General features: G+C 38.2%; 1 protein-coding gene across 2 annotated transcripts in view; it reads right to left on the reverse strand.

The window, feature by feature from the left end:
• The window catches only part of DNAH3 (dynein axonemal heavy chain 3), a 212,967-nt gene that overhangs the window by 66,874 nt on the left and 133,703 nt on the right, over positions 1 to 12,390 (reverse strand). The window lies entirely within an intron of this gene.

A 12,390-nucleotide genomic window follows, 5' to 3' on the forward strand; every position in this document is an offset into this window, starting at 1 on the left:
TCATTGGACATATACTATTTAAAAATAACTATGTTAAAGTTAATTTTACTTAAATCTAGCAAAAGAAAAGGAGATTGAAGTGTAACTGAAGGACCTGCTGACTTTCAGATACACTTTTTTTCACTACAAGAGACACTGGGTCCTAAAATGTATTTCACAATTTTAAGTCATAAAGGGATTAAAGTCATTATGCTTTAAAAATCATTTAATGTCATTTTGTTATTGTATTTTAACTTTTTATTGTGAAAAAAATAAAAAAAAAAGAAAGGAGAATAGTATAATAAACCATCATGTATGTATTATCCAGCCTCAACATGATCATTTTGCCGTTCTTGTCTCATCCATTTCACTACCTCCAACCAGCACCATACTCATTTTCCTTTATTCTCTCTTCCTTCCTTCTTTCTTTCTTTTTTCTCTCTTTTTTTTTTTTTGAGATGGAGTCTCACTCAGTTGCCAGGCTAGAGTGCAGTGACGTGATCTCGGCTCACTGCAACCTCCGCCTCCCGAGTTCAAGCAATTCTCCTGCCTCAAGTTCCCCAATAGCTGGGATTACAGGTACTCGCCATCACGCCCTGCTAATTTTTGCATTATTAGTAGACACAGGGTTTTGACACATTGGCCAAGCTGGTCTCAAACTCCTGACCTCAGGTGATCCACCTGACTTGGCCTCCCAAAGTGCTAGGATTACAGGTGTGAGCCACCGTACCCAGTCCTCCCCATCTCTTTCTTTCCTTCTCTCTCTCTCTCCCTCCATCCTTCCTTTCTCCTCTTCCCTCATCTCTCTCCCTTCCCCTTCCCTTCTTCCTTCTTCGGAGTGTTTTAAGGCAAATCCTGATATCACACCATTTCAATTGTGAATACACACGATTCAAGTTTAGACCAATTTCATTGATTCCTTTGTGAACTGTGAGGTGATTAACTCTTTCTTCCACCTCCCCTTCTCTGGTTCCTTTTGTTGTCATTGACACTATAACTTTCACTTTGTCAGGGTTCATATTCATTTATATTTTATTCTGCAACCATAATTTCCCCATTCCTTAGTCTTATGTTTGTATTTCAATAAATTCACTGCTCAAACTTTTAAGTAGATGCAATGGTCAGGACTTTTAACACAGACTACTTAAGAATTCTTTGTTTTAATTCATCTCTTAGCTAACTAATTTTCTTCCTCTTTCTTTCTCTCTTGCCTTTCTTTTTCTTTCTTCCTTCTTTCTCTTCTTTCTTTCCTTTTTTTCTTTCTTTTCTTTGTTTCTTCTTTCTTTCTCTCTCTCTCTCCCTCCCTCTCTCCCTTTCTTTCTCCTTCTGTATTTTCCTTCCTTCCTTCCTTCCTTCCCCTCCCTCCCTCCCTCCCTTCCTTCCTTCCTTCCTTCCTTCCTTCCTTCCTTCCTTCCTTCCTTCCTTCCTTCCTTCCTTCTTTCTTTCCTCTCTTTTTCTTTCATTCTTTCTCTCTTTTTCTCTTTCTTTTTTGAGACAGGGTCTCACTCGTTGCCCAGGTCAAAGTGTGCAGTGGTGCAATCACAGTTCACTACAGCCTCAACCTCCTGGGCTCAAGCAATCTTCTCACAGCCTCCTGAGTAGGTGGGACCACAGGCACACGCCACCACACCCAGCAAATTATTTTATTTTTTGTAGAGATACGGTCTTGCTATGTTGCCCAGGCTGGTCTCAAACTCCTGAGCTCAAGCAATCTGCCTGCCTTGGCCGCCTAAAGTGCTAGTATTACAGGCATAAGCCACCATGCCCAGCCTAATTTTTTTTTTTCTTTTTTCCGAGAAGGGGCTTATAGGTGCTCAACTCTCTCAGCTTGTATGTGTTTGAGAATGACCGCCTGCTGCTTTTGTATTTTTAACAGTGACTTAGCTGAGAGTAATATGTCATATTTTCTTGCCTTCAAAGGCGTGCAGATATTGCTCTATTCTGTTTGTGTGTGTGTGTGTGTGTGTGTGTGTGTGTGTGTGTGTTTTAAATTGCTGTGCAGAAACTGAGGCCCATCAGATATTTACCCTGGAAGTCCAATAACTTAATTATGTTATATTTTCTGGTCAATTATTATGTATCAGTTTTTCTTGGAGCATAGCATACTCTTACAATTGGTAGAAACAATTGTTCATTTTAGGAGAAGTTTCTGCATCTGTATCTTTGTATATATTATTTATACTATTGATTGGAGTTCTTGAGGAACTAGCATTATTTGGTCTCCATATCAATTGTATTGTCTCTAATTGCGTCAATGTTTTTCTCTTTTCTTCTGTTGTAAGTGTAATTATCTCAAATCTTATTTCTAAGCCATATATTTGATGTCTAGCCTTGTATACTTTAGTTCTTGCTTGTTCTAATTCACTTATTAGATCATTAATGGCATTATTTTATTCCCAATCTGTTTCTCTGACTCTTCAGTTCCTCTATTTCTCTAATTTAGTAGTTGTATCACTTCATCTACAAACTTTCTACAGCTTTATTGAAATGTAATTTACATATCATATAATCCAACTAGTTCAAGTGTACAGTTCAATTATACTTTTAGCGTACCAAAACCACACGTATATGTAAATATATTAATATTCACAGAGTTGTGAAACCATTACCACAATCAATTTTAGAACTTTTCATTACATTGGATAGAAACCCCACACCTCTTAGCTGTCACCTGCCAAATCCCTCCCCCACCCACTTCGTACCCTGGCAACCACTAATGTACTTTCTGTCTCTATAAATTTACCTATTCTGCCTATATAAAGGGAATCATATAATATGTGTTCTTTTGCAACTGGCTTCTTTCACTTAAAAAAGTGTGTGAGTGTGTGCGTGCATGTATTTGAGACCGGGCCTAGCTGTCACCCAGGCTGGAGGGTCTGTGGCACCATCTTGCTCACTGCAACCTCAACTTCCTAGATTCAAGTGATCTTCCCGCCCCAGCCTCTCAAGTAGCTGGGACGACAGGCATGCACCACCACGTCTGGCTAATTTTTGTATTTTTTTGTAGAGACGGGTTTTTGCTGTGTTGCCCAGGCTGGTCTTGAACTTAGCTCAAGTGATCTGCCCACAACTATATTGTTTAACTTCTGAGTTAAATTAAATTGGATTGTGTTTAACTTTGGAGGAATGGTCACAGGCTCTTTTTCAAAGCTACTGCACCATTTTACATTCCCATTATGGTAGATGAGAGTTCTGATTTTCCTGCATCCTCACCAATACTTGTTGTTTTTCATCTTTTTAATTATACCCATCCTAGTTGTTGTAAAGTAGTATCTCATTGTGGTTTTAATTTGCATTTCCCTGATGGCTAATAACATTGAGCATCTTGTCATGGGCTTATTGGCCCTTTGTATATCTTTTTTTTTTTTTTTTTTTTTTGAGACAGGGTCTCACTCTGTCACTCAGGCTGGAGTGCAGTGGTACAATCTTGGCCACTGCAACCCCTGCCTTCAGGGCTCAGGTGATCCTCCTGTCTCTGTCTCCTAAGTAGCTGGGACTACAGGCAGGCACACACCATCATGCTTAGCTAATTTTTGTATTTTTTGTAGAGATGGGGTTTAGTCATGTTGCCCAGGCTGGTCTCAAACTCCAGGGCTCAAGTGATTTCCCCATCTCAACTTCCCAAAAGCATCAGCCCCACGTGCCTGGCCTGTATGTCTTCTGTAAATAACTGTCTATTCAGATATTTTGCTCATTTCTAATTGGGTTATTTGTCTTTTTATTATTGAATTATGATAACTCTTTATATATTCTAAATTTGAGTCCTTTATAAGATATATAATTTGTAAGAAATTTCACCCATTCTGTGGGATTTTTCATTTGATGTTGTCCTTTGAAGCACGAAAGTTTTTAATTTTAATGATGTTCAGTTTATCTATTTTTTCTTTTGTCACTTGTGCTTTTGTTGTCTTAAGACATCATTGCCTACTCCGAAATCATAAAAATGTGCATCTATGTTTTCTTCTAAGAGTTTTATAGTTTTAGCTTTTACATTTAAGTCTGATCTATTTTGAGCTAATTTTTCACTATAGTGTGAGGCAGAACTACAAATTCAGTCTTTTACATGTATAATTCGGTTGTTCCAGTACAATTTGTTGAAAAGATCATTCTTTTCCTATTTAATCATCTTGGCACCATTGTCAAAAATCAAGTCACCATAAATGCAAGAGTTTTCCTTCTGGACTCTCAATTATATTCAATTAATGTATATTTCTGTTCTTTTGCCAGTATAACATACTATTCATTTATGAACTTTAAAAAGTTAAACTTCTATTATTACAAAATTGTTTCAAGAGAAATATTTTCTGGCTCTTGGTTCGTGTTTTCTGTTAAACATTCTCTCTCTCTCTCTCTGATATGTGCATGATTGCCTTACCATTCTGCTCTGATATAATTGGGTAAATTCTTCTTGACATTTTTCCCAACATTATCTGGGGACAGTTTATCTTATCTACAGTGTTGGCCACTATTCAAGGAATGGTGTGTGGCTTTCTTTCCTATAGCCTTAATCTATAGGGTTGGGTAAAGGGAAAGGCTCAGTTACCCTTGCTGGAAAGTCTGAGCACTGTACCCTCTCTCTGAAATCTGTCTACATTTCCTGAACCATGGATCCATCTCACTCCTATCCTAGCTAGTGATTTGCCCCACTCCTGTAGGATTCAGCTCATGTCCCCACGCAGCACAGGGTCCTGGAAGATGCAAAACCTGGTGGTTTTTCCCATCCCTACTAAGGTCCTCCAGCATCACACAGGGGCTTCCATGATAGAGAGTTTCTCTTAGACCTTTTGTGCAGCTGCCCAGCCATCATCATAGTCCTCTTTCCTCTCCATTGGTGATTTCCAACAAGAACTCTTAGAATGTTGTCAACTGACCTGCTTTCCTCTCCCTGTCACTCTTAGCAAGATAGCGGGGTGGCAGGTTCTGGGTTGGGAGATACGCCAGACCAGAATCTTGTTTTCTCTCCTTATTCACTACTTCACAATGTTTGTAAAATTAAGTTGTAATTCATTCTTTGGTTATTGCTGAGGACTTTTTAGGATTAAAAAATGTTTGTTGTTGCTGATTTCATTAGGTATTTTAAAAGTGAGCTTCTGTTGTTCTACGTCACTCTGCAGCCTTACCTAGAAGTCAATCTGGTGCAACACTTTTAGAAAGCAATCTGGCACAATGCTTACAGAGCTACAAGAATGTTCTCTAAGTCAGAAATCCCATTTCTGGGAATTTATCATAAGGAAATAATTCACAATGAAAATAATCTGTATACATGAGTATGCAACACCATCTGTGATAGCAAAGAAATAACTTACTTATCCTACATTAGGAGACAAGTAAAATTAGCTCTTATAAGATGGATGGAATATTCTTCGGTCATTAAAATGATAGTTGCAAAAGCTAAGTATTAGCATAGAAAATGCTTTTAAGAAACAATGCTAGATAAAAATAGACTATAGAGTGAAATATATACCATTATGGTAACTCTGTAAAGAGATGAAATCAGGTAGACAAGCAAGGAAACAGATTTTTTGAAAACTGAAATGACCGCGATAAGGTGGTATGAACAAAGAGATACTTATTGATAATTTTTATTTAATAGAATAGAATTGCTTTTACAATAAAAAGGAGACACTAAAAGACTGAATAAGTAAAATATTTTTCCCTCTTCCTTTGCTGATGTTGAGCTAGAGCTAATTTGTGGCTTGATTTGGGAACATTTGGGCTAATGAGAAAAGATTTGGCCGGGCATGGTGGCTTATGCCTATAATTCCAGCACTTTGGGAGGCCGAGGTGGATGAATCACTTGAGTCTGGGAGTTGGAGAACAGGCTGAGTAACATGGCAAAATCCTGTCTTTACAAAAAATACAAAAATTAGCCAGGCATCGTGGCATGTGCCTATAGTCCCGGCTACTTGGGAGGCTGAGGTGGGATCACCCGGGCCTGGGGCACCAAGACTGCAGTGAGCCATGATGAGCCATGACCACGCCACTGCACTCCAGCCTGGACAACAGAATGAGGCTCTGTCTCAAAAGAAAAGAAAAGAAAAGAAAGAAAAGAAAAGAAAAGAAAAGAAAAGAAAAGACAGGAGAGGTGAGGAGAGAAGAGAAGAGGAGAGAAGAGAAGAGAAGAGAAGAGAAGAGAAGAGAAGAGAAGAGAAGAGAAGAGAAGGAGAAGAGAAGAGAGAGAAGAGACGGAGAAGAGAAGAGACAGAAAAGGAGAAGAGAAGAAAAGAAGAGAGAGAAGAGACGGGGAAGAGAAGAGAGAGAAAAGAAGAGAAGAGGAAGAGAAGAGAGAGAAGAGAAGAGAAAGAAGGGAAGAGAAGAAGAGAAGTGAAGAGAAGAGAAAGAAGAGAAGAGAAGAAGAGAAGTGAAGAGAAAAGATTTCACTAGTAAAAGTAGATTTACCAGCTGTGTGACCTTGGCTAGGTTTACCATTTGCACATCTGTAAAATGGGCCTGATTTTATGTCAAGCTCGGAAAAGCACTAGGGAGAGTGAGTGAGATATGCGTGTCAAACATCTAGCATAGCTCTGGGCACACAGAAGGCACTTGGTAATATTTAGCTCTAGCTCGCCTTGGTTTTCATCAGAGTAATGGCTCCTGTTCTCTTTGTGTTGTGATTATAACTTAAACTCTGATTTGGGTGCAAGAGTAGAAAGAGGAGAATAGCAGAAATTCAGGAATGGATTGGTAATGAACTGGTAAATGACTTCTATCCCCTCTACCCCAGCTCTGCTTTCCTCTCCTGCACTTAGAAAAATAAGGCAAACTTTTCAACTGGGCAGTGAGTGACTTTTCAAAGGTCACACAATGAACGAGTGAATAAAGAGAAATTCAGCACTTTCTGGACAAACGGTTCCCTGGGTTGACAAACAAAGATCCATGTCAGACAATATGAGCCCAACACTGACAGAACCCCACAAGGGTCTGCTTGCTTTCCTTAGTGTATGCTTCCCAGTGTAGTTCCTCCAGCACTTATTTGAGAGATCCATTTATGCCATGCCTTGTATATCATGAAAATCCTAGAAAACAATATTCCCTTGAAGTCAGAGAAGGCCTTCCTGGAGCACTCAGCATTCGAATTTTAATCGTGGGCCCTCATGCATAGGCTAGAAAGGCATTTTAATCTTTTGCATATGGTTATAAGAAAGGACAGGGTCTTGCTATGTTGCCCAGGCTAGTCTCAAACTCCCAGGCTCAAGCAATCCTTCCAACTCAGCCTCCTGTGTAGTTGGGATTACAGGCATGAACCACCCTCCTTGGCAAAAACCTGTTTTTTTGTTTTGTTTTGTTTTGTTTTAAATAAGCTGCTGCAAAAGAAGATATACACAAAGGAAGTCAGTTTGCAGGACATGATGAAAATTATGGTTTGTTTTATGCTGCATCTGCTGGGTAGGGCATAGAGGTAGGAGATGAGGCCATGGTTGTGGACAAGAGATATTATAAGGGAAAATTATCTAGAAACTGAGTGGGAGCTGTGCACATCACATCATTGGCTCTCTAGCTGCAGAAGGAAAGGAGAGAGGTCATCACAAAATGATCTGAAAGTGAGGTCAAGGGCAATTCATCTACCGTCTCTGCAGACACAGCATAAACAGATTGATCTTGAAGGATAAGGAAGGCAGAAAACAACATGTGGAGCCTGTGAAAAAAAATTGTAAAATGTAAAAAAAAAAAAAAAAAAAAAAATGCAAAGGAACGTCATATGGAGATTAACCTGAAGAATTTATCTCTGAACTCTTTTTTGTTTTTTCTTTTTTTGGGGACAGGATCTCACCGTATCAGCCAGGCTGGAGTGCAGTGGTCATGCATGGCTGTAGGTGCATCACAGCTCACTGCAGCCTCAAACTCCTGGGCTCAAGTGATCCTCCTGCCTCAGCCTCCCAAGTAGCTGAGAATAAGGTATGTGTGCCATCATACCTGGCTAATTTGTTTTGTATTTTTTGTAGAGACAGGGTTTTACAATGTTGCCCAGGATGGTCTCAAACTCCTGGGCTTAAGCAATCCACCTGCCTCAGCTTCCCAAAGTACTGGGATTACAGGGGTGAGCCACTGTGCCAGGCTGAAACTTGTTTTTTGCAGCACTTGAAGCCAAATTTCAAGAAAACGCTTTGCTATCTTCCATAAGGTGCAGAAAGACCTAACTTTAAGTGAAGCAGGAACCAAAAGCAACAAAGGAGAAACAAACTAAGATGAAAAGGCAAGATGAGATAAAAAGTGAGATGGACGCCCTAAGAGATGATGATGATAACAGCAACAAAATTGCTCATGTTTATTTAACATTTCCTATATATCGTGCTTTATTCAAAGTATTTTTACATGTATTAACTCATTTAATCCTTACTATTATTGTTGCCCCCATTTTATAATTGAGGGAACTAAGGAGGATAAATAAGTTGCTCAAAGTCACCCCAGCAGTAAGTGTTGGAGTCAGGGTCTGAACTCTGACAGTTTCACTCCATGGCCTGTACTTTCCCACCCTTGCAATAACAAAGCCTGGCACAGGAACAAAAGATACAAAGGCAGAATTAAAATCATTCAAGGCTGTACAAAGAATAATTGAAGTTGTGGGTGGCTGATATCAAAATGAAAAGTGCACCTCAAAAGACCAAAACCCCAAGACAAGAAAAAAGGAGATGATGGTTATGGGAGCCAGAGAATAAAATTTTTCCTTGCTGACAGAAAGGATGCATCACATTCCAGGCAAAATAAACAAAAGGGGACACAGTCTGTTAAAAACAAAACAGAAACAAAACCTACCAAAACATTAAATAAAGAACATATGAAAAACAAACTACCACTTTATATATAATTCAACCTCACTTCTAATTTAAAAAAGAAGAAATTTAAATTAGATACTATTTTCACTTTTCAAATGTAAACAGAATGCCAAAATACATGAGGCAAAACTGATAGAACTTCAAGGAGAAATAGACAAATCCAATATCATAGCTGGATACTTCAACAACCCCTGTCAATCAGTAATTGGCAGATAACAGTTAGAAAATAAGTAGGAATATAGTGAAACCAAAGAGCACCCTCACCAATTAACAGGGTCAAATTGACATTTATTACTGTATCCAACAACACAAGACTACATATTTTCTTAAGCTCACATGAAACATTCACCAAGATAGAACACATCCTGGGCAATAAAACACTTTTTAATTTTTTTAAGGCAGGGTTTCACTCTCTTACTCTGTCACCCAGGCTGGAGTGCAGTGGGATGATTATAGCTCACTGCAGCCTCCAACTCCTAGGCTGATGCAATCATCCCGCCTCAGCCTCCTGAGTAGCTGGGACGACAGGTGTTCGCTACCACACCCAGCTAATTTTCGTTGTTTGTTCTTGTAAAGACAGGACTTTGACATGTTGCCCAGGCTGGTCTCAAACTCCTGTGCTAAAGTGATCCTCCATCTTGGCCTCCTAAAGTGCTGGGATTACAGGTATGAGCCACCGTGTAAAAAGAAAGACCTAAAATCAATAATCTAAGCATTCATCTTAGGAAACTAGAGAGAGTAAATTAAATAAAAGGAAGCAGAACAGAAGAAATAAAAATAATTGCAGAAATCATGAAACTGACAATAGGAAATTAATAGATAAAATTAACAAAAGCTGCATCTTTGAAGGATTAATAAAATTGACAGGCTGGGCACAGTGGGTCACGCCTGTAATCCTAGAACTTTAGGAAGCTGAGACGGGTAGATCACTTGAGTCCAGGAGTTTGAGACCAGCCTGGGCAGATCCCATCTGTTAAAAAAAAAAAAATTAACAAACCTTTAGACAGGTTAACCAAGAAAAAAAGAGAAGACAGCACTAATATCAAGAATGAGGCTGGGCACGGTGGCTCACGCCTGTAATCCCAGCACTTTGGAAGGCCAAGGTGGGTGGATCACCTGAGGTCGGGAGTTTGAGACTAGCCTGACCAACATGGAGAAACCCCATCTCTACTAAAAATACAAAATTAGCCAGGCGTGGTAGCACATGACTTTAATACCAGCTACTTGGGAGGCTGAGGCAGGAGAATCACTTGAACCTGGGAGGATGAGGTTACAGTGAGCCAAGATCGTGCCATTGCATTCCAGCCTGGGCAACAAGAGCAAAACTCCATCTCAAAAAAAAAAAAAAAAAAGAAAGAGAAAGAAAGGCCATCAGTACTGATTCTATGGACATTAAGAAGATAATAAAGGAATATTATGAACAACTTTACAGCAACAAATTTGATAAATAAAATAAACTAATTCCTTGAAAGACATGATTTACATGATTCACATAAGGAGAAATAGATAATTTGAATAGGCTTTTATACATTAAAGAAATTTAATCAACAATTAACAACCTTCCAAGAGAGAAAGTGCCAGGCCAAGATGGGTTCACTGGTGAATTCTATCAAACATTTAATGAAGAAATGATACAAATTCTCTACAATCTCTTACAGAAAATAGAAGCAGAGGACACACTTTATAATTCATGCTATGAGGCCAGCATTACGCTAATACCAAAGCCAGATAAAGACATTATAAGACAGGAAGTTACAGACAAGTATCTGTCATCAACATAGATGCAAAAATCTTCAACAAAATATTAGCAAATCAAATCCAACAACATATGAAAAGTATTACACACCATAATCAAGTGGTATTTATTCCACTTGATTATTCCAGGTATATAAGGCTGGCTCAACATTTGAAAATCAAGTAATGTAATTCATTGCATTAACAGGCTAAAGAAGAAAAATCATATCATCACATTAATAGATTCAGAAAAAGCATTTGACAAAATCCAACATCAACTCATGACAAAGACTCTCAGTAAACTAGGAACAGAGAGAACTCCTCAACTTGATAAAGAATATCAACAAAAAACCTTCAGCCAAACATCACACTTAATGGCCAAGAACTAGAAGCTTTCCTCCTAAGACTGGGAACAAGATAAGGAAGCCCTTTTTCATTAATTCTGTTCAGTATCATACTGGAAGTCCTAGCTAATGGAATAAGACAAGAAAAGGAAATAAAATATTGGGAGAGAAGAAATAAAACTGTCTGTCAATGGCATAATTATGTAAAAAAAATCCCAAAGAATCCACAAAAAAACTTGGAACTTATAAGTGATTGTAGCAAGATGGCTGGATATGAGATAAATATACAAAAGTCAATTGCTTTTCTATATACAGGCAATGAACAAGTGGAATTTGAAATGAAAACACAATACCATTTACATTAACTCCAAAAAAGAAGGAACTACTTAGGTATAAATTTAACAAAAAATATACAAGATCTATATGAGGAAAACTATAAAACTCTAGCCAAAGAAATAAAAAACAGTCTAAATAAATAGATAATCCATGTTTATTAATAGAAAGACCCCAAATTATTAAGAAATCTGTTCTTCTTGACTTGGTCTAGGTAAACACAGGCTTAACATTATCCAGCAATAGCATGTCTATGTGTTTACTAAATGAATTAATGGAAAAGTTATGTTCACAAAAGGCCTTTACATAAATGTTTATAACTGCTTTATTTATAAGTACCAAAAATTGTAATAAACCAAAATGTCCTTTAATGGGTGGATGGATAAACATACGTACAATGAAATATTATTAAGTGATAAAGAAGCAATCTAACAAAGAACAAAAATCCATGTAGGAACCTCAACTGCATATTGCTAAGTGAAATAAGGCAGTCTAAAAATTTCACATACTGTATGATTCCAAGAATATCATGTCTTGGAAAAGTCAAAACTATAGAGACAGTAAAAAGATCAGTGGTTGCCTGGGGATCAGAGAAGGAAGGGAGGATGAAGAGGTGGAGCACAGGATTTTTTGGGTTGTGTGAAGCTATCCTGCATGGTTCTGTAATGGTGAATATGTGACATTTACATCTTTGTCAAAACCCATAGGACATACAACACAAGAATGAACCTTAATGTAGACTATGAACTTTGTTCATAATAATTTAGCAATATTGGTTCATCAATTGTAACTATAATACCACAGTACTGCAAGATGTTAATGAGAGAACTGTGTTTGCGTGGGTGAGGAGAAGTGGCATATGGAAACTCTGTATTTTCTGCAACACTTTTCTATAAATTTAAAACTAAAGTCTATTAAAACTTTTTTAAAGGAGAAGAAAGTTAAAATGCAAAATGATTTTCATATTTCAAATTGCTTGACTTTCTGTTTTGTTTTGTTTTGTTTTTTGAGATGGAGTCTTGCTCTGTCGCCCAGGCTGGATTGCAGTGGTGTGATAGCTCACTGCAACCTCTGCCTCCCAGGTTCAAGCAAATCTCCTGCCTCAGCCTCCCATCGCTGGGACTACAGGCGCCCATGATCAAGTCCAGCTAATTTTTGTATTTTTAGTAGAGACGGTGTTTCACCATGTTGGCCAGGCTGGTCTTAAAATCCTGGCCTCAAGTGAT

This window comes from Macaca mulatta, chromosome 20 (assembly GCF_049350105.2).
Source record: "Macaca mulatta isolate MMU2019108-1 chromosome 20, T2T-MMU8v2.0, whole genome shotgun sequence".
NCBI classification, from domain to species: Eukaryota; Metazoa; Chordata; class Mammalia; order Primates; family Cercopithecidae; genus Macaca; species Macaca mulatta.